Source organism: Haemaphysalis longicornis, unplaced genomic scaffold, assembly GCF_048455015.1.
Source record: "Haemaphysalis longicornis isolate Haplotype H1 unplaced genomic scaffold, Haemaphysalis longicornis Haplotype H1 scaffold_8, whole genome shotgun sequence".
Taxonomy (NCBI): domain Eukaryota; kingdom Metazoa; phylum Arthropoda; class Arachnida; order Ixodida; family Ixodidae; genus Haemaphysalis; species Haemaphysalis longicornis.
This window is the reverse complement of record NW_027526445.1, coordinates 110085570-110108924: the sequence shown is the minus strand read 5'-3', so window position 1 is coordinate 110108924 and position 23355 is coordinate 110085570.

Sequence of the window (23355 nt, the reverse complement as noted above, 5' to 3'; positions counted from 1 at the left end):
CGGGAGGATTTCGGCTTCCTTGTAGCTCGTAAACGTGTTAATGCATAGTGAAGAAAGCAAGTCCCCAAAACCGTTTAAGAATCCAATTGTCATGCCATGCCCAAGCCAAAAAGGGTGTCTTCCCATGAACCCCCACGACGACACGGCTTACGAGGCGCAGTTTCCTCTCTAGTATACTTACTAAGAAACACTATGGGCAACGAGTCGACTGATGGCTTGCTGAAGCATGCGCCCACTCGTTCGTGCATGGCGAAGGTTTCAGTGGTGAATGCTTCTTTCAGCAGCAGGGAGTGTTCGCTGGCTACTGGCTCCTGCAGGAAGTGTTGAAGTACGGCCCCACGGTGACGATCTTCCGGTACGTGGACGTCTTCTTGGTCCACAGGGACTGCAATGACGGCGTAACGAAGGCAGAAAATTTGTGCGGATCTTTCGCCTCTCTACTTAGTGAATTCGTCCTCACCAGGGCGCTGACAGTTGATGGGCAGCTGAGGTTTCTAGACTTGAGGAGGTGGATCAGCGCGGAACAAGTGTGTTGGGGATACGCGCAGTACAGAAGCTACTGCTGGCACACTCCTAGGCCCACTCCAAGCTCGTAAAACGCAGGGTGGCTACCGCTGTTTTGAAGAACGCCCTGTTCAGGTCATGAAATTATCACATAGAGGCTTTGTTCCGGGAACAGGTAAAGCGTTTACTAATGTCTGGATACCTGGCCAACCTCTTCCGTACGCTGGCCAACAAGTGGCTGACGTAATAGAAGAGCGGGTACAAATACGTCCAAGGCACGCAAAGAATACAGGACGATGGTGGTTATCCCGTACGTGCACTGCATATCCCACAAACTGAAATTGATTGTGGAACGTTCAGGGGTGCGTGTAGTACAGCGTGTTGTTGGGATAGTTGGTAGTGCATTTCAAAAAAAGAAAAACTGCACATCAAAGACAAGACAATGAACAGGAGCGAGGATGGGCGCAGACTCACAGCTAGTTTTCCTGAAAGAAAAATATGATGTGAGGAGGCGCGGCTTACCGGATAGAAGTGGCAAAGAAGTGCGCGTGCGGCGGTTGGCGGGGATCGCGGGTTGAAGAGAAGTGAAGAGGAGGACGATGGTCCTGGCACGGACAAGCAGGAACCTCAAAACAGGAAGAACGATGTTCGGGTGGTGACTTGCCGGATGCTAACGTTCGGAGAACCTCCGCGTCGAGCTGCTCCTTCCTTCTGGAAGCTCTCTGCTGGGTAGGAACGCCCAGGAGATCTTTGGGCCGAGCTACACCAGGTCTCTTAGAGCCACTTCGAGTAGCAGCGAAGGAAAGGCTCTGGAGTCTCTCAAGCAACACGTTCTTCCCATCGGCCGGCAGCAGCACCCCTACCGACTAGTGCCCTGCGCCAGCACACCGGCCAAGCACAATGGCCAGTGCACCGAGTCCAGTGCACCAACCCAGCTCACCGACGTCAGCGACTCCCACACGTGAGGGGGAACTATTTTTAGTTGGCACTTCTCATGGGACATTTCGTCAATTGATTAGATTAGCGTGTGTTCGTAATTTGTGTAGTTGTTTATGTACTTGTCTCGACAATACAGTCCGTGTCTGACGTCACTCGCTTCGCTGTCTCTCCTCTAATTCGCCATAACCTCCTCATCATAACACAACCTGCTTGACACATGGCTATGTACCATCAATTGCACATGAGCACAAAAAAAAAAGACAGTTATTTTTTCTCTTTTCTTATCAATGCCCCATCCAGTTCAAAAATTCAAACTCACTTCAGCACAACCTAACTAACATACGCCTTGCTCACAACTTCCTTAGGTTTTTACGAATAAAATGGCTTCTACCAACTCGCGGGCGACTCATTCGCAGCTTCTAGAAGCTCACCACTTCCGTTTCATCTAACCGCGGCTTACATGGCTTAACCTTAGAGGCAAAATAATTGTTCGGAAGTTGCCTTGTCTTGTCTTTGACGCGCAGTTTTTCTTTCTTGAAGGTGCGTGTCGTGTTTTCTGCTCCCAGACAGTTGGGCGGCCTTTGCAAGGTGGTGGACTCGGCGGAACCAAGTCGCAACGTATGCAACAAGCGACACACAATGTGTTTCGTGGAGTGCACGACCAGCAGTGTGCTGCATTTCCCTTTTCGGCAGTGGGTTTTATGTAGAAGAAAAGGGAATGTGCATGGATGACCGACTTCCCGGGCATGTGAATGCCATAAAATCCGGTACTTGTACCAGCCTTGCCGCACATGGCACTCCATGCGTGAACGTGCCCACGCGCGAACCCTTGTTTTAGGAGAGTAATGCCATCAAGCTCTACCGCGAGCAAAGAACACGCGAGGTCTGAAGCTGTTTTGATACACGAGGTAGCGGACGCACGCGTCAGCAATTCGTCAATGGACATGTTGCCCAAGAAAATAGCATATCAACAATATTAAGTTTTTTCTTTTTGTGTTCTTTCTACAATTTCTTATATTGCGTACGCGCTAATAAATTTATTAAGTTATTAGTCAGCGCCCGCGTTTGTTTCTTTCTTGCTTTCCGTTCTTTTTACTCGGGCTGTCTTTTTTTCCATGTTTTTGAACCCGTCTTCGCACCCTTGGAAAGTCAAATAATTTCGGTGATCGATAGAGAACTATCAAAGGTGTGGTAAAAGAAATGTTCTGACTGGTAAGGTGATCTATTACATTCAAGAGAAGAAAATGACCACGCATCTGGTCGCGTGAGTGCAGCCTTTGTCACGTAAATGGGACTCCCGTCTCATCCGCCTACTTCTCACGCTGTTCACCTCTTGTCTCGGTTGAGGCATTCGAGGCTTACAGAAATGATTTTCCCCACGATCGCACTGCTGCTTCGTTATCTGTTGGAATTTCGGCACGTAATACTTGAGGAGCGAGCGCAACGCACGGGCGTTAGCCGTCTTTGTAGTTCGTGTTTCCAAGATTATTTCCAACATGTGTTTGTTTTATTGCCCTGAAAAAGAATCGGCTTATCTGAAGTAAAATAACAGTGCAAATGAGGGATTGCTGTTAACTGCTAATAAAAATAAACCCACTCATAAGTTTTTGCTAAGCAACTTTTATAATATTTTCCCAATTTTGATATTTGCCTAACTGCTTTTTTATATACACTAATTTCAATCTGGTCCAATTTCAATCACACTGGTCGAACATTTTGCGTGCTGATTGCTCCAAATAATTCAGAAAATATCCGGTTCGGTTATGATTACTATTACTAAGAATGGTACCACCTTTAAAAAATACCCTTTGTTGTACCGTTGCGAACCCATTCCGCCCTTTATGAGGCTATATATATTCTTCGCGGCTGCGTACTAATGGAGAAAAACACATAAATCCTGTCAATACGTTAGACGGCACCATTCTCTAGTGAGGTGTACAAATTAAGTTAGCATAATTGTTCTTCAAGGAGAGGATTTGTCGTAGTCATGTGCGGCGTTCCACTTCCTTGAAAACTTATATAACCTTGCCTCCATTTAAGGTTTACATGAACGCGCAATCATGCACGCGAAATCACCTTTGTGGTACATTTTGGGTGATTGCGCTTTCCATGCACCTGAAATCACCCGAAACGGACCACAAATTCAGTGGCGTGGTGTTGATGTGACTATAGACGCAGATCACAACTTTCTGAATCACGATTTATGACAGGACGAAATCCGGTAGTCGTCACGTCGCAAGAGATTCGAATCGTTGCCGTCTAACTATGACAGGCAGTATTTGGCGAAGTTGCAGAAACACATTGTTATGAAATCTTGATTACGCGTTTTGTTAAAGTAACAGGTCTTATGCGGATGCAACAAAGAAAAAAAAACACCCTTCTCTCCTACACTTTCTTTTGACACCTTATCTAATCGTGGTGGAAGTGACCGGTCTCCGGTGTCAGGCGGTCAGTTTGTACACGAGTAATGTACTTACACCAGCTTGTCAAAAATGTTAAGGGCGCATGCTTTGTTGATAAAAACGAAAGTACGGAAAACTTTGATCTGTTGAAAAACTACCGATGTTAAAAGGTTGAGAGCAGAATCTTATCTTTACTCGATCAATTAGCGAGCCCTACATTTGCACGTAGCGAGTTCGGAAACGAGGCCATAGCACATGACAATGCCCCTGGATCCCCTATAAACAAAAAAATGAGCAAGGTTCGAAAACAGGCGTCATATCTGGAAGCACAGAGAAACATATTGTCACGAAGCCATAGCCCAGTTATTCAGTTTTCTTTTAATTCCTTCTTTCTTCGCCCTGTTCCTCCTCACTTCCTATTGCAACTTTATTCCGTGCTCCCCACTCCCCAGAGTAGCCTGTAGGCGTTTACATGCTGGCAGACCTCTCTGCTTTCCTCTCATTAAGAGCTCTCTCTCTCTCTCTCTCTCTCTCTCTCTCTCTCTCTCTCTCTCTCTCTCTCTCTCTCTCTCTCTCGGTGTTCCCACTTTGTGAGCAGGTTGCATTGCATTAGTTTGAAAACGTCTTGTCGGGGACACGAGCGGCTGAATTAAGTTGCACTGTTAATCAACGACACACAGCGGGGAGCTGCGTTAATGTTCTTTATAGCCTGGGTGGCTTCTTTGTGCAGGCAGGGCTGACCTGTTTAAGTGGCGCTATCAGCAGCCGTAAGAACGTTTCCGCGTTTCATCGTAAGTCGAACCCGCTTATAACGAACACATGGGGAAAGAGAATTCAGTTCGTTATATCTGCTTTTCACTATATCTGGACACAAAATTTATGTATACAAATGGTAACGGCAAATGAAGGTTTGTTCGTAACAGCCGCTATTTCGTTAAAACCGAGTGCCCTATAAGTGGGGTATACGCCTCGAGCGCGGCCTGTAGGGGCGCCACTGAAATCCCCCTAGCGGCCCGTTTCGAAAGCAGGCGCGGGAGTCCCCGGCCCGCTCCCCCCTGTCGCCGTTGCTTTTGGGGCTCGTTCAAGACAGCGATTTATCGTTTGTCCGCGTTCGAAATACCGAATAACGAGGAGCAGGCACTCTGTTTGCAAGCGTGGTGTGTTCACGAGAGTATAAACGTTTATGACGCGATCTTAGTGAGATGTATATGAGCGCCGAGCGTGTGTCACAGGCCGGCGTCCCGAAGCCAGCATTTGCATGCAGCTGATTGCAATTCCGCTGCCCTGAAATTTAGTGGCAGTGTCTCCGTAAGCAGTGTTTCCTCCGATGGTCATGTAGCGGCCATACACACTATGATGTAAATCGACTTTGCGCACTTTTAAAATCCAGCGGAGCACTCATACCTGACAGCACGCAAGTTACGCCTGCCAATATCACATATCAGATATTGATCAGTACCATGAACAAGCCAATGCGGCATACAAACATTGTACCAAAGAAGTACGATGGATAATGCAAAATTACACTCCGGAGTCAGCACATGAGGACAAATGTAATGCTGTGTCGTCTTGTCCCGAGGTGAGCGCTCGCAAAGATTCATGGGTTACATTTATCCTCTACAGAAGCGCGAAGATGAGCTTATAGAGTAATCCGCGTCGGTGACCAAACTCTTCTTCAAAACATCGTCATATGACACAGGGAGACTGCAGAATCTAGCATAAACCGAAATAAGAGACTCTTATCAGATACGACACTCTTCCAACGAGCCCGTGAGTACGAGATTTCGGCGCACGTTAAGGATCTCCAGGTGGTCAAAATTAATCCGGAGCCCTCCACTACGGCGTGCCTCACCGTCTCCGTTTCGTTGGCGCGTTAAACCCTGCAATCAATCAATCAACTCTTCCAACGACACCTCGTATCGCTTGTGAACTGCCTACCCTGTATTCTTCAAAAAATGCGTCCGCCGAGTGATCAGCCGTTCGTTGAAGGCGAAAAACAAACGAAAAGTGAACACACAGCTTGTGTGTGTGATTACTAAAACGTTCATTCGTTGATTTCGCTCCACATTTGGAAACAACGATAGTTGAGCGTCCTCCTCCGCACTCCCCCCCCCCCCCCCCCCCCCCCCCCCCATGTCTAGCGAAATAGTGCATTTCGCATCTAGTTGGTCTGGTGAATACTGCCTTGCTCAAACAAACGTCTTAACGTCTTTAGCAGTTCAGAGGCTGCACTCGTTTTTTTGTTTTCATTCCCGTACGACTATTATATTTATTCCTGACTTGCAGACCATTCATTTTCCCGTGGTTTCATTTACATATACCTTGGTTCTTACTATAAGGCATGAGTGGGCATATATCTGACAATGCACAGCCTTTGAATGTACTTAACATTTTCGCGTGGTTTATACTCCCATAAAAGGCACAAGTTTTTGTCAGCTATTGGGTTATTACATCCCCGAAACATATTTTTCTACGACGTACATATTCGAAGCAAAGCCGCATTTGTTGTCTGCGCTGCAAAACGAACCAACCTCTTACAGTGCCAATATCAGGTCTAAACGAGGCGACAATAAATAGAATTCACTTGTTCTGAAGTGTTCGAAGGTGACAGCGGTGATATGCTGCTGCCGTCGCCGACGCCCGCAAGAGCGGGCAAGAAGCGCGCTGAACCGCCTCCCCGGGCTGCTCTTGTTGGCGTTAGAGCGCTCTACCAAGACGCAGCTGTTTTTTTTAAGTGCCTTAAACGTGCAGTTAACTTACAGACGTCTCCATAACAAGTTGTTTAGTGCGCGGAAAGGCAAAGAGAAGCGAAAGAGAACCAAAACACTGCATGACCACCTATCAGCAACGCAGCGCTGATCCCGCAAACGCCGCGGAGAAGCGGCGGCAGGCGGCGCAGCGATCGCGAATCTCGAGGCGTATACTGTATTGTGGTATAACTGGGACGTCGCGTATTTGTACGTGACGCGGCGTAGGCCCGCAACCTTTGTTGTTTGAGTCCGAGTGGCGCCGAGGGTAGGGTTAATCACCGCATTACTGCATGGGAGGCCAAGTGTATTCTGACCCGCCGCGGTGGCTCAGTGGCTAAGGCGTTGTGTTGCTGAGCACGAGGTCGCGGGTTCGATTCCCGGCCGCGGCGGCCGCTTTTCTGATGGAGGCGAAAAGCAAAAACGCCCGTGTGTACGTGATTTGGGCACACGTTAAAGATCCCCAGGTGGTCAAAATTAATCCGGAGCCCTCCACTACGGCGCGCCTCATCGACTGCGTTGCGTCGGCACGTTAAACCCTATAATCAATCAAGTGTATTCTGGAAAATGGAGCTGCGCGAGGTCATTCGAAGGGTCTCCAACTATAAATAGAGAAAGGCGCGCTCCCGCGACTGGCGAATTTGTAAAGACCAAGGCACGCATGGTGGTGGTGTGGTGGCAAAACGTTTAATGAGCCAAAGGCACGCAGCGAGTTTCCGATTCAATGTGTCGCCACGACAGCGGAGATACTTACCATGGACTGATAGGTCCTTTTATTATGCGCGGGCTAGGTTGACAAAGACAGGAGCTTCGTCGACGTTGCGCATAATTGCGGTGCTCGTCATGCAGGGTTACAAAGATGAATTTCGCTCCGATCGCAGTGCTTCTTCGCTATCTGTGGGAAATGTTGGGACCTAACACTTGAGTGACGAGCACAAGGCTAAGGGGCGAGCCTTGTTTTCTATATGGCTACACCACTTTTCCGGGCTCGTTTCCTTAAAATATTTTCTAATTTTTGTCATGCACAGGTCTATTTCAATTAAAAGAACACCGCAAAAGACAGATCCTTGTGAAGCTGTGCCTTACATAAGCCTAAATTATTTTCTTGCTGAAGAGATTTGAAAACATTTAGCCAATAGCTATATTTGATAAAAAACGTTTTTTATATTATCGTCTCCATCAAGAAAAGTATCAACTGCTTACGAAAACCATACGATGACGTTGCATAAGAAGAGCTTAGCTTTAGTTATGCTATCGTGTTTAAAAAGTATCATTGTTATAACGTCACGAAACCATTAAGCTCTTTTTTCGGCGTAGCCGATAGAGACAAATGCATAAAACCTGTCACTGAGTTAGACTGCGCATATTTTGTGTGGTGTCGCCCGGAGCGGTGTGGCCATCACTACGAGTCAATTTGGGCTGGTTGAGTTTTGTTATTGGTGTGTTTGTATTTTGATAAATACCTTATTGCATCTGTGGGACTGTTGATGACGTGATTAACAATGCGGTTTGTTATGCCCATTCAGAGGTCTAGAGTGCGTTAGCAAGCAATCCTCACTCTCTGTTCGAAACGGCTTTGCAAACGTGACTTAGGTATAATTAAAGTGAAATATTTGGTGTTTCTAGGGGCAATCTAGAGAAGCTACAGACAAGGGTCGATTGATCAAACGAGAGTGAACAAGAAGACCACACTGAGGTAAATATGTTTAGCTAAGTGCAGTTAAGTATTTCTCAGTTTTGTATGTAAATTTGTATGTTTCATAGTAGTGCGTTCGGATTTGTAACCACATGTCGTGTCCGTAGATTTAAAAAAACATTATGCCCTTCTACAATGTGGAGAAGGATGACCTACGAAGCTGGACGCAGCCCACGGAGTGCAAGAAACGAAAACACCTTTGTTCGTAATTTGCGATTCCGTATACTTTGTAGCCTATTAGCGGAATGAAACTTGGAAGGACCGGAGATTCAGTCTCGCGCACAAACATGGAGGTGTCTAGTTACTCCCGCGTCTTAGGCATCTTACTATTTGTGTAACACACCAACCCATTCCGCTCGACCACTAAGAGGACACCCGACGGGTCGTATTGGGCCATCACACATCAACGTTCAAACCTCTTGCCAGCACAACGGACGGGCCATCGGTAAGTCCATGACCCCAATATCTTGGCGTGCATGACCTCCCCCCGCCCTCCCCCCACTCCCAAACCGTGCACGCCGGCAACCGGTTATGTGCGCGGACTTAGAAATGAAACAAACCGTCGAAAGTGTCGCTCTAAAAGCGCTTTAAGCTGAACATGTAATATTGCCCCACGTCGCCGTTCCAAACTGGCAAGTTGCCGTTCATACGGGAGGGATTGACAGCTACCCGACGAGCTTGAACTTCAGTACGCCACAGCGGCGGCAGCGGGTTTTTATTAGCGCGATTTTTGGGTGGAAAAGGTCATTCACACCTTCTCGGCCAGGACGCCAGAGCGGCTGGGGCTTTCGGTCCTTGTTACGCCCATTCACGCTTCTGTATGTTCTCCCCAATCATCTTATAATGGCGCTGCCGCCGTTGTCACACAATAGCGCCAGTTATGAAAGAGGCATCGGTGGTTGCGAGGGAAATAACCGTCGTGATAAAGCGGTTGGCGGTGCACACAATACACACGTTAGCCTGAATGGGAGATTTTTGGCTGAAATACATTTTTTAAACGCCTCACGGCATGAGGCCTGCCCCCGCGTGTTGTACTATGATGGTGCAAAAATTGCCAGTTTACACCGGGGGCCACGAGCCGTCGTAAATAGGCGCATTTACCGTGGTTGTACCTCCCCACAAAACGGAGTATCTAGCTGTGAATACTACGTTTGTCTTGATGGGATTATTAAAAACTCCCACGCCTCCTCCTCTCTTCTTTCACCCCTTCCTCCTTTACGCCTCCTTACAAAATGGCTGCCAGTTTGTGTTGTGTGTCTTGTGAGCTCTATCGTCCCCGAAAATTGATTCTCGGTGTGAACTTGCGGCCGCACGAATGGATTTGAAGTGCTTCCCGACAACCGAAGCTCGTTGTGAACATTGTGGAACCAGCCTAGACTACCGTGCGACGCACTGCAACGTTGCTTCCGAGTCACCGACCTTCGAGCGGACGGAGTACGCCAGCGAGCCGACGCGAGGCCTAAATGCAGTGATCGCTAACGGAGAGTGGGTCGTAAAAAACAACGCGGTTGTGCCTCGGCAAGGTGGCTCAAGGTAAGTTTTGCACATTTTTATTGTAACCAATATTTTGGGAGACTTGTGCCCCCTTTCTAGTGTCAAATAAACTCAGTGTGTTTACAGCGTCACTGCATGGGCGATTCTCCGCCACTGGAGGTTAGCGTTGTGCGTGAGAGAGGGCGGCATGCCCGGAACGTCATTGGAGAGGCCGAATGGTGTGAAAGCAATGCAATGCGTATTTGCGCGGGTCTCGAGCAGAACACTCACTCATTCACACTCGCTAGCAAAATGAAAAGTGTCCGCACTTTGAACGGCTGTTAGGTGTTAGGTGTTTTTGTTAGGCTGTGTCTATGACTTATTGGCAGGCGAAGGTGAAGTTAGCCGGTCAAACATTGCAATGCCGTTTTTGTTGAAGCGTACTTGTGGTGCCCGCCGCGCCTGCTACGAGGAGGGTGGCTGCCGCGTGCCGCTGGCGATTCATTGCCTTCACTGGTCAGATTGAAGGTCGGGCCCTGTGGGAGCTATCCGTGCGCTAGTGCGTGTAATTATAACCGGCAAACGCAATTCGAGAAATGATTTTGGAGAGTCAACCGGTGACTGCTTATTTTGCTTTCTTTTTGAAGGGGGGGGGGGGCGTAGGCGTCACACCGACCGAAATTTTTCCTTAACATTGGATGATGGGAGAGAGGGAAAGTGCGGGAGGTAAAACTTAAAGCTCGCTCCCAGAACACTACACGCAAGGAAAAGAGGGAAAGGAAGCATTTTGAGAAGTTGGTTGCCGCAAGGGTCGCGCAACTTTTCCAACAGCACTTTGTTTTGACCAACTACGGCGCGCAGGTGTCTCGGGCGGAAGTGCAATTTTGTGTAGGTTTGAATAAACATTCAGACATGACGAGAAAGTTGTACACAAGAGTGACAAGAGCGGCGTCATTACAGTGCCCTTTATTTATTTTTTTTTTCAAGTCAGTTTACAATACGCTTCTGTATTCGTTGCCGTAGATTTAAAGCGGTTTGCTATCCCTGTAATTCATGTGCTACTGTGGCTTCCTAGGGAACGTGCCACGAGGCGCGGCAACATCAGCGTTTGAGAGGCAAGTGCAAGCAAACAGCGCGACGACGACATGCTGATCTTATTTTAGGCAAATGGCTTACATTTTTTTTTTCGTTGAGGGGAGTTCTAGTAGATAAAGTTCTTACCAAGATACCTTCTGTTCTCGATGTAGGTGTTTTGTTGATTCAGTGTTTTTATTGTGTTATTAATGTGTTCACACGTATATCGCATTTATGTAATTGCTATGCAATAAATTGACTGTGTGCAGAAAACAAATTTTTGACGTTTTGCCTTTCAACGTTTGAAGCGGAAAAAGACTAAAAATTACGTATTCCTAAACTAAAAATGAAAATGCGGCCTGCGCGTTCATTAAGAACTCCCAAATACAGTAATCATCTGCAGCGCTTATATCAAACGCCCAGAAACAGAAAAAATATTTCGAATGCAAGTCAACACTGCTCCCAACGCGCCCCCTGAAAACTCCCAGTTGGAGGAAACAATACAGTCCCAATGGTACCCCTAAAAACTCCCAATGTAGTGGCAGTAAAATGAACCTCCCTTATGCTGCTGAAAACACTGCGGAAATAATGGGAGTAAGGCGATACTCCCATTGGAAGGAGTTTTGAGAAATACGAATTGGTACTGAGTTATGCGACAAGCTATTTACTCCCATTCCGGCTTATTTGTGTTCTGCGTGTGGCGGGGATGACTCCGGTGCGGCGCCGAGTAAATCGACTTCACCGGAATGAAAACTAGGTGGGAGGGGCGGTGTTTGACATATACTGCTTCCAAGTAAAAGTGTTCACCCCAGGTTCGGCATTGCCGTTGCGTACTTCGCCCTTGGACCGAACATGCTATAAGTAGCGGTAGAGCACAACGCCTCGCTTCAAAGTGGTGGAATGGGCCGGGTAGCGAAGAACACCCCTCTATCATAAAGAAGTCCTCCTCCCCCCTTCATTTCTGATCGTCCCCCTTCTCACCGCCGAGATCTTCAACATGTGGAACGGGCAAGATTAATCTGTTTTTGTGCCATTCATCTTTGGCACCGTGGGCGACAAGGGCAAGCGAAGACACCTTCAGCAGAGGAAAAGACTTTTCATTCAAGTCTCCGCGGTCACCTTGGTACCTCACCCGAGCAAACCAGGTCCATCATGCTCGGCACCTGCTCCGCTGAAGAGAAGCCTGCGAGCCATACAAAGAATCGGACGCCACCCCGACCAACAGCATTCATCGCAGCCGCGAAGTGTCACCGCATGCGGTGAGGTTAGAAATTTTGCCGATCGGCGCGCCACCTGACACCAGACGTGTAGGCTTTTCTTTTCACGCAGTTGCGGGAACCCACTGGTTGTCTGAGTTTGTTCCATCATCGCCACCGTCTCGCATCTGTACAGTCAGGATCAATTTGAAGGTTATCGCGGCAGCGCAGACCAACCAAGACGACAGCGCCGTTCCGCGGCACTTTTGTCTTCATTCGCGAAGACGAGATTATGCTACCCTCCCTCACCTTTTGGCTGTTGCATAGAATTCGCTAACCCCCTACTGCAAGGGCCGACTGCCACATTCTTTTTCTTCATTCCTTTTTTGATGACGAACGCGCGTTTCGTTTCTCGGCGATATGATAACACCAAAGATACCCAGACATTGCGTAAGCAAATACTGTTTTTTATGCTAGAATGCTCCGGCATGCTGACATAGTTCCGCTGAGAAGGCTGCGTATCAGTGGGAAGTATATCGATGACGGTAGAAAGGAATAATAATAAAAAAAAGAAACGAGAGTGGCCGTTATCGTTTCCGGCGGTAGTGCGTGCACTGCATGGAACAGCCAAGGGAGTAGCAAACCTAGCACAATCTCGTTGTGTCTAATGCTAAAAAGTGTCACGTAACGGCGCTGTCGTCGCGGTCGGTCGGCGCTCCCGCGATAACCTTCAAATTGATCCCGACTGTACCTCATGCAGAACTGACGGTTTGGACGGCACAGTGAGTTTTGATGTGGAGGCCAACATGAGAGGAATATTTCTCCTGAAGTGTATTTGTTGTTTTTGGGTAGTGCGCTCTTGTGAGAATAACATATCTTTGTTGACATGAACTCTACATATACCCCGTAAGATGGACCGTACTCACCACGCAGGGAGAAGAGAATCAAGAGCGCGCACTCTCGACAAACGACACAGGGACCGAGACCGCACGGTTTACACCGACGCCGCCGACTACGCCAGAAGGGGAGCCATGACCGCCGTGGTTACTTCAACAGTGAACCACCTCACCAGCATCAACCTGCCCTTCACAACCACTACCCAAGCAGAGGAAGCGGCCATCGCTCTGGCCAACTCCCAGACAAATGCGGATACCGTTATTACGGACTCGCAACAGGCTTGCCGAAACTTCCTTCGTGGTAGAATTTCCAAGACGGCTCTGGATATCCTGCTGCAAAAGCCACCCGTAAGAAAAGTGAAGATTGTTTGGACGCCAGCCCACTCAACCCTCCAGGGCAACACGACCGCCGACGACATCGCCCGAGATCTATCCCGCCAGGCGACACGAAGGTGTAGGTTAGAGACTGCGTGTCCTTTGGTTACGTATCAAGACATGACGGGGTACTATAAGTGCCAAAGAATGATCTATCCCCCCGGTCATGAATCTCTAACCAAAGAGCAGGAGCACTGCCTCCGGGTCCTCCAAACAAATACGTTTCCTCATCCGTCAAAACTTCACTTGCTCCATCCCACTCAGTACTTCCCACTGTGCAAATGTTGTGCTTCCCCGGGCACCCTGTACCATATGGCATGGGAGTGTTCGGCAAACCCCGAAATTCCAAGAATCGCGCACCCTTCCCGTGAGCAGTGGGAGAAGGAGCTGTCCAGCTCCGGTCTCGATTCCCAGCTTAGGCTGGTGGAAAGGGCCGTAGCGGCAGGGGTCTGCAATGGAGTCCTGGACTGAGGGCCCCACACCACATTACGATGCTCCGAATAAAGTTTATTCTCCTCCTCCTCCTCTAGCTGCATGGACGTTCGATTTTCATTGCGAGTAGACTTCATGGAGAAGACAAACCACCTTGTGCCTACTGAGAGGCTGATTTTTATGGGCAATTCTCTATTTTTCATATTTCCGTGTATTGTTTTTTTTTTTTTTGTTCTTACCCATCGAGGTTAAGGTTTTGTCTAGTAGTGTATACGGCCGCCACATCCTAGCGGGGGTTTGAGAGAGAGGACGTTTGGTAGAGTTCTGTTCTGCTGTACGACGATGTGGTGGTATGGAACGAAGGCACCAGTGGGGCTGCCCCGGATGCATGCGGACAAGAAGGCTAGCGGTTATGCATTCTGTCGAGTGCGTTTAGTAGGCGGAAATGTCTGACCGCTGCTCAGAGCTTTGACAGTGAATCGTTTTTGTTTTGGACTACGAACTTTAAGAAATCGGAGCTTTCTTTCCTTCGACTGTCCCCTTATTCGTATACTTTAGCCATTGAGTAGTTTTGTTGCTTCTTCTAATCATTGAGCGTGGTTGCCCTTTAGCGTGCGCGCCAATGTTTTCAGAGTATTCGCGTGTGTCAGAGCCTGTTCACAGAATGTCTATTATACTAATCAATGCATAGCAAAGGTGGGTTTTCCTAGAAGTAACGGGACAAAGGTGTCTGGACTGTGTTTTAATGTTTTACCATGAACACTTTTTATATCAAGTGCGCGTACAACCTTAATGATTTTTATGGTGTCCTGTGTTCAGAGTACTGGGAGCTTTGACGTTAGTTAAGGGAGATTGTACAGGTGTGTATTCTTGCTCCATTCTGTGTTTTGTTGCCCTTTGTATTTAGTTCAATGATAGTGTTAGGACTTTGGGTTGATAATCTTTTTCAGTCCTAACTTCCCGTTTGTTCGAGCCATATTATTGGTATTTTTAAATAACCACATTTCTGTAGTTTTGTAGAGTTATGTATAGCGTGCGTTCGGGCCATGATTTGGAATACTTTCTGCCCGGGGGCCTTTTCGGTTGCTTTTCATGTCGTCTTTAAAGCGTTCGGGTATCCTTGGTCAAGAGTGAGCTCCCTTTTTTCCCGTAGGGCAAGGTTTTGCGGAGTCATAGTCCAGTTTGCTGATTTCCCGCTTTACGAGCTGGGCACATTGCATTCGGTTGAAAATGTCTCGTCGTGAACACGTGCGCCTGATTCCAAGTACCTCGGTGTATCAATAGTTACTGCGGGCAGCAGCGGTATTGGTGTTTATAGCCTTCGTGGCTTTTCTTGTGCCGGTGGGGCTGACGTGTTCGAGAGGGGCTAGGAGCAGCCATGGGGACAGTTTTCGCTTTTCATCGTTTTCTGTGATGTCGCGTATTTGTACGCGACGTGGCGGAGACCCACATGCTTGACGAGAGTGTAAAGTTGCGCTTGTTGGTGATGCATCCTTGTAGACAAAGCGCGAGGCAGACACAGGATGAGACAACAGATGGGACGAAGACGAGCGCTCGAGTCCTCGTCCTCGAGTCCACGAGTCCTCGTCCCAGCTCTTGTCTCGTCCTCGCTCTTTGTCTACAAGAATGCTCCACGTTTGTTGCTTGAGTCGGAGTGGTGTCGTGGGAGCCCATGACCGGCCTTTATTGCCCGGGGAAATTACGCTTTAGTGCGTTCGAGGCGCGGGTGCGTTCCGGCCAATGGACTGGCGCTCGTAGGAAGTCACCCCAGGGACCACTCTAAATACACTCTAAATACAAAAAAGTTGTAGAGATCATCAAGGCACGCAGCGAGTTTCCCAATCAATGGCCACGACTACGGAGACGGTTGACTAATGGCTAATAGCTTCTTTTGTTTTGCGAGGGCTAGGTTGACTGATAGTTGGGCATAATTGCGGTGCGCGTCTTATGGAGAACTCTTTATAGATGTCGACCGATGGTCGGTGGCCAGCGCTCCAAGTCGCTTTAAGTTGCTTGTGTTTTCTTAGGAGTGTGCTTGAATTTTGATGAATAGAGTAGCCTACCGTTTTTTACGACACTGAAAATTCGTACTTGCTAGATGTTTCGCACATTCCTGAGGAACGGCCCTTTGCCCCATATGAGTATGTATGTGAAAAACAGGTACTTCGGACAAAATAAAGCCATCAGTTTGATTTTTGGGACACAATTTTCTGCGATAGAGCCACGGTGCGACGCCAGGATGACGCTACCCCGTTGTCCCTAAAAATGTTGCCGCTGATTCACGTGCTATTGGCTAGAAAATATGTGTTTTCCCGGAAGAAGATGCCGTTTCCAGCACAGAACGTTCCTGATTGCGTGTTTATACAAATTCGAGCCTGCCTGTGAAATTTGCTCCTGCATAGACGAGCTTCACGTCAAAAGAAAGCTCGTCGTTGTAAAGCAAGAGTGCACAACGTTTCCGCATTTTGAAATATACGAAAAGTATCGACAATAAACAATGGCAGTCGAGCAGGTGGCTATGACAGCACTGTCGTTAACTTGTGTAAGTTGACGTCGGCATTACTAAGAAACGGTTCATAGGTAGTGATCGGTACAATCGACATTGATTAGTACGACTGCCAGTTTTTATGCAAGCATTCGCAGGCCGCACTTATAGCGAAGCTAAGGTGGTGTGTTTGGGGATGAAGCTGGGCTGCATGTGACGGTGAGTGCCGTCCCTACACAGCAATTTTTTGTCACGGCGGATCTTATTGTCGCCCGCTGCGATGTGCAGGTCACTATCTATTAAGCCGGTCGTGGGTACACACCGCTACCTACGTGACGATCACTCATTCCGTATCGGGGACCTTTTAGCCAGACATAAGCAAGACCGCCTGAAAAATATCAATCCAACCCAGCAGACCTAACGCGCAATCGCATGGCGAGGATAATTTACGCAACACCAAACAAAAAATCAGCAAATATATTATCGCACACCACAACCTTCAATATAGCGGGATTCTGGTTAGGGTAAGTCGATGCAGCGCGAAAATCGCATTTGTTTGCTCTCCGGCTTCTCGGCCGCGGTTTTAATGATGTATGCTTCTTCTGCATACGATTAGCGGTGGCGACAGTTGTCTGCAGTCTTTACAGAAGTGCAGCAATGATGAATCATTTTCAACGCCTGAATGGGCAAACCATGGTTGCAGTGACAACAACCAGAAGCCATTTAACTTCATGCGCATCCATCCGTACGACATCCCCACGAGACGCCGAAGAACTCGCCATTGCCTTAGCCCTCATCCAATGCTCCAGCAGAGCCATCATCACTGACTCTCAAGCAGCCTGCCGCAGTTTCCTTTCAGGGAGGGTTGCACCAACGACCCTGCGGTTACTTCAGCGATACCGTCCATCTCACCGAGTGGCGATCGTTTGGACACCTGCCCATGCCTCTGTAACGGGCAACAATTTCGCCCACCAACAGGCTCGCGAACTGGCCCACCGAGCCCCAGAGGTCACCGCAGCTCCGACGCCACTTCTCACCTATCGGGAAATTACTCAATTTTACCGGACCACCAGACAAAAATTCCCGTGCCCTCACCCATCCCTCAGCAAAACTCAGGAAATAACACTCAGACAATTACAAGCAGGCACGTACGTTCACCCGGTCGAATGAATTTATTGTTTCCCACACAGTACACCGCGCTATGCAAGTTTTGTCCACAGCTAGGTACCCTCCAGCATATAATTGTGGAATGCGCTCACAACCCAGCCCTACCACCCCTCTCCACCTGTTCCTTTCCCGAGCTGTGGGAGACACTGTTGACCAGCTGTCAACCGGAGGACCAGACTCTCCTGGTGACACGGGCCAAGACGGCGAGGGCAACGCATGGATTCCCGGACTAGGGTTCCACTCTCACATTTGAGCTCATTAAAATGTTTTCTCTCTCTCTCTGGGCGACTGCCGCATTGTAATGAGAACAGAAAGGCGCTGTCAGAGTGATTATACGAGCCAAGAAAATCAAATGCAATCATTATTTTAACGCCCTTCGTAACTTACGGCAGGATGTTTACTTTCATTGTGGGGTCGCGTAATCTTGTTCATGCCGTCTGCGGATAACGCCAGATGCATCGCTGAACAACGTGTTCTGATGACCTCTTTAGTGAACATAATGATGCTCTAAAGAGCCGATAACGACAATGGCCTATATTCTGTCATAAGTGGTGCTTGCGTATTTTTCTCGCGCCCGTATTCTTTTCACACTTACCGCTGCCTACGTTTACGCACTTGTTGGTAAATCAATCTTTAACGCATCTTTTCCGTAAGACTGCTTCATTTCTTCAGATACCATTTACCCACGAGGTTCTTTAGAAAAAAGCACATGAAGCCGTGCGTAGTAGGCGCGAAACGAATGCGAAGCTGCGGGAAAACATGGCCAGAGTAGCCGTCGCTGAAGTACACGACCAATTCAGCGTGGTGGCGTCCCCCCATTACGGCCGAAATACAAGCACACTGCTAACAAAAACAAAGCAACTAAAAGTTACTCGGAGCACTGACCACCGGCCGTCGGTCGACATCTTTAAAGGACTGTCCATAAGACGCGCACTGCTATTATGCCTAACGTCGACGAAATTCCTGTCTGTCAGCCTAGCCCTCGCAAAACAAAAGAAGCTATCAGTCATTAGTCAACCGTCTCCGCAGTCGTAGCGATATATTGATTCGGAAATTCGCTGCGTGCCTTGATGATCTCTACAACTTCTTCAGTGGTGGGGGCACGCAACGATGCCGGTCACCGTGAAGTGGTTCCCGGCCCACATGGGGCCGGTGAGCATAGGAGAGAACCGCAATGAGGGAGCGGACCGGGCGGCGTGTGCGCTCACAAGTCGCGACGCGTGCCCGAGCCCCCGACATGCGGAAGACGAAGACCACGACGAGGTGCTGCCGATCACCTCCTACCGGGAGGTGTTGGAGTGGTACCGGGAGGGCAGGTGAGTGTACCCGCCGCCCCACCGAAAACTCACGAGGCAGGAGGCGACGACGCTACGTCAACTACAGACCCGAGCGGTGTGGACACCGGTTGTTGGAAAACACGTGTGCCCTGAGGTGTACGCGAGTGATGTGTGCGCGGTGTGCGGCAAGGGCCGGGCGACCATGGCGCACATACTGTGGAACTGCAAAGCGAGCGAAGGGACTACGGACGCGTTGCCACCGAGCTTGGAAAAGGTGGTGGCAAAGGTTGACTACGATGCCCAGCGCGAGGCCGTCCAGCAGACGTTGGTGGCCCTCGAGCGACAGATGCCGAAAGCGCAGCCCTGCGAAGGGGCGGTGCGAGTAGGCAGCTGAAGCCGAGCGGCCCGCCAACGTGACGTTTAGGCCGCGTCACAACTTGCCGGAAATAAAGATGTTGTTTCTCTCTCTCTCTCTTTTGTATTCATAGTGGCTTATCATTGGGATGACCTCCTACGAGAGCTAGTCCATTGGCCAGAAGGCACCCGTGCCTTGGGCGCAAAAACGCGTGTTGACCACAGACAATGAGAAGCCGTTGTCATCGGAACCCCCGGCCCAACTCCAACTAAAACAACAAACGTGGGTATCTTCGCCGCGTCGCGTAAAATACGCGACATGTCTTTCAGCACAGAAAACGATGAAAAGTGCAAAGTTTCCCACGACTGCTCGTAACGCCCCTCGAACACGTCAGCCCCCCCCGGCACAATGAAGCCCCATAGGCCATAAACAAGAATAACGCAGTTATCCGCAGTAAACAGTGATGAAAAGAGGTACTTGGAATCAGGCGCCCGTGTCCCCGACAAGTCGCTTTCAACCGAATGGAGTATGCTCTGCTAGCAAAGAGGGAATGCCGCAAAGTGGACTTTGACTTGGTGACGCTTTCCCCTACGGAAAAAGAGTGTATTAAAGAAGCATACCTGAACGCTTTAGAAATGACATGAAGATTAAGCAAAAATACCCATACGTGAGAAAGTCGTCCAAAAATAGCAATAACCAGGCTCACACACACGCAAAGTGACGACTCAAAAGCATTACAAACACAACGTTATAACACTGTCATTGAATGAAAAGCACTAGGGAAAAAGAAAAGAGCAAGTATAGACACATGTGTCCAAGCCCACTACACTAACGTCGAAAGTACCTAATACTCTTTACACAAGACAATGGAGAAATCCTTAATTTCTATGCGCGCACTTGATGCAAAAGAAGAAGAAGAAGAAAAAAGAACGGAAAGGCCGGGAGGTCAACCAGGTGTAGAGCCCGGTTTGCTACCCTGCACTGGGGGAATGGGGTTCAGGGAATAAAAAGGGGGGGAGAAGAGGAAGAGATAGGAGTGGGAAAGCGCGCACTCTAGTCCCGTTTCGGGCACTATAGTCTTTCAAGCAAGTTCGTTTCACTCAGGAAACGTAAAAGGGCTTTCGTCGCCTTCTGCGAGGTCGATGGTGAAGACCGATGACTTAAAATAGTTTCCACCGTAAATGGTCGATTGTCCAATCGGCTCAGCGCGGTGGCAAGCACGCTCCTCTCCGACGAGTATTCGGGGCAGCGACACAGCACATGTTCTATAGTCTCTTCCGCCCCGCAGGCGTCACAGTGTGCGCTGCTGGCCATCCCGATGAGGAAGGAGTAGGCTTTCGTGAAGGTCACTCCCAACCACAGTCTACAAAGTAAAGTTGACTGGGGTCGAGACAGCCCATACGGAATACGGCGCCGAAGAAGGGGATCCTGAATATACAGTCGGGGATTCGAAAAGTCCGGTGTATTCCATTGCTGCATGGTAATCTTGCGTGCAAGGGAGCGAAGCGTCCTGGCGGCATCGGTTGGTGTCCATTGTTTAAACGCTAACACACAGTTCTGACACCTTTGTCGTGTTACGTCTTGGCAAAACTAACTTTTGGTAAGTATTCTTCAGTATAATAAAAATTGCGCGCGAACAGGCTCTGATACTCGCGATTACTCTGAAAATAATGGCACGCACGCTAAAAGGGCAACGATGCTCAATAATTACAAGAAAGAATAAAACTACCCAATACATATAAAGTATACGTACAAGAGGACAGTAGAAGCAAAAACACTTACCATTGCATGAAGTTCGTGAGTCTAACACAAAAAAAATATTAACTGTAAAAGTTCACAGCAGCGGTCACAAACCTCCGCCAACTTGATGAACTCGCAAGACTCCATACCCGCTAGCCCTCCGGTCTGAATGCATCCCTGGCAGCTCCTCGTGTGTTTTTGTTCGCTACCACCACATCATCATGCAGTATAACCGCTTCTGGTCAAGAGGTCCAATGAGTCTATAGCTCCAGCTATTCAAAAGGTCTGATAGTGACGTGACAGTCGCGTCAAGAGGTACAACGAGCCAAAGGGACAATTTAGGTCAAGGGGTACAACACCTCAAGAGAGGTCCAAATGGTGTCAAAAGGCACAACGCGTCAAAAGGTCCAATGAGCCTTGCTTTTTGTCGTCTCCATTTATAAGTTATGCCTCAGCCGTTCCTAACACATCAACCCATTCAGCTCATTTTATCGAATGGCTGGATCCAATTAAATGTCCTAGTAATATTTGATCGTTTAAGTTATGAGGATGTAGACTGCGATTAATGGCTCCTTGTGACGGTTACTGATTGTTATAGCTTTCGTCTCCCCTCGACCGCCAGTCCTTCTGCACGAAAAGCGACGGTGGGGTTGACATCATGTAGCGCAAATAACAAATTGTCATGAAAATTGCCCCCAGTGTGTCTGTAGCGCTTCCTGGTCATAGGGTACGCTTTCAAAGCTTGCATTATGGGTTCTGACTGAATCACATAAAACAACGAAGTGGCAACGAGAGTAAGAGGATAAATATATTAAAAAACATAATATTATCACACGTACAGAAGCAACACGTCTTCTCCGCCGAGGTCACAAGGTGAAGTGTTCCACGCAAAGCTTCTATTCGCGGATGGGGGTGAAACTCTTTCCCTTCTGTACCGACCCACGCAGCCACTGCGCGGTGCGTATCAGGTTTTGGATTTCTTGGAGAGCTTGGTTGTCTGTTCTTGGTGATTTTACTTTACCCGTTGGCTTCCGGTGAGTTTTTACAGTTTGAACCTCTCGATTCGGTGGATCCTTTGACTTGCCTCAGCCGCGTTAAGAGGTCCACGGAGAGTCAAGAGGTACAGCGAGTGAAGAGATCCAATGATCAAAAAGTCCGCTGTGAGTCAAGATGTCCAACGAGACAAAAGACCAAAAGAGTCATAGATCCGATTTTGGACCTGTTGACGCATTGGATCTCCTGATTAGTTGGACATCTTGACTCGTAAGCCAGCATGAACCTCTCTATCAAATGTCCTCTCATTGAAGCCCCATTCTGGAGTGGCTGCTATATATACTACTAAACAAAACCTTCAACCTCGATGGATAACGAAAAAACAATACTCAACAATTATAAATATAGAGAATTGCCCATACAAATCAGCCTCTCTGTATGCACATGCAGGATCGTCCTTTCCTCCAGGTTTCCTCGCAAAGAAATTGGAATGTTCGGGCCCTGTGAGTTCATGACAACAATGCGATTTTGTCTCCACAAACAAAGCGCACTACCCCAAAACAACACACACACTTCAGCAGAAATTGTACTCTCATGGTGGCCCACGCATCAAAACTCACTGCACCCTCCTTATCGTCCATTCAGCATGAGTTACAGATGCGAGGTGGTGGCGACGAAGCAATAAAATCCGACAAAAAGTAGCTGCCCGCAACTGCGCAAACACAAGAGCCTCGAGGTCTACAGTGATTCGGCGGGCCTAGGCACAAAAAGTTCTCACACCACTCCTGTCCGCTGAACGTTCGCTGACGCGATGATGATCGCTGGTCGGGGCGCAGTCCCGGTGTTCCTCTTTGACAAGGCTTCTCTTAGCCGGACCGAGTTCCTAGCTTCATGGGATGGTTTGCTCTGGTAAGGTGCCAAGGCGACAGCCTAGACTTGATGGAAAAGTGTTTGTTTACCGTTGAGGATGTCTTCGCTTGCCCTTGTGGCCCATAGTGTCAAAGATGAATAGCACAAAAACCGATGATTTTTTGCGGTATTTTAATTTATATTATATTATAAAACCGGTCCACTAGATGCAGATCTCGGGGGTGAAAACAAGGACGGTCAGCTATGAAGGGGTCAGGAAGAGATCATGATGGTAGAGAAGATGTTCGTAACCCGCACCTTCCACCACTTTGTAGTGACTAGTGCTCTGCCGCTACGATAGTATGTTCGGTCCAAGGACGAAGAACGCAATGGCTGTGTAAATCCTGGGGTTAACTCTTTCTAATCTACGGATGAAGACATCTGGCTACAATTCAGTACTTACTATAAGTCACAGGAAAAGCAGTGAAATACCTAAATGCACTCAGCTAAACATATTAACCTCACAGTGGTCTTCTCGTTCACTTTCGTTCGCTCAAACAACCCGTGTCTGTAGCTTCTCTATATCTCCTTATAAAAACACCAAATAATTCCCTTTTAGTACACATAAACCACGTTTCCAAAGGCATGTCGCGACAGAGAGTGTGGACGGCTGTTAACGTACTCTAGGCCTGTGGTTGGCTATAACAACAAAAATCATTGTTTCTCTCCCCATAAGACGTGCGTGTTGAACAAAA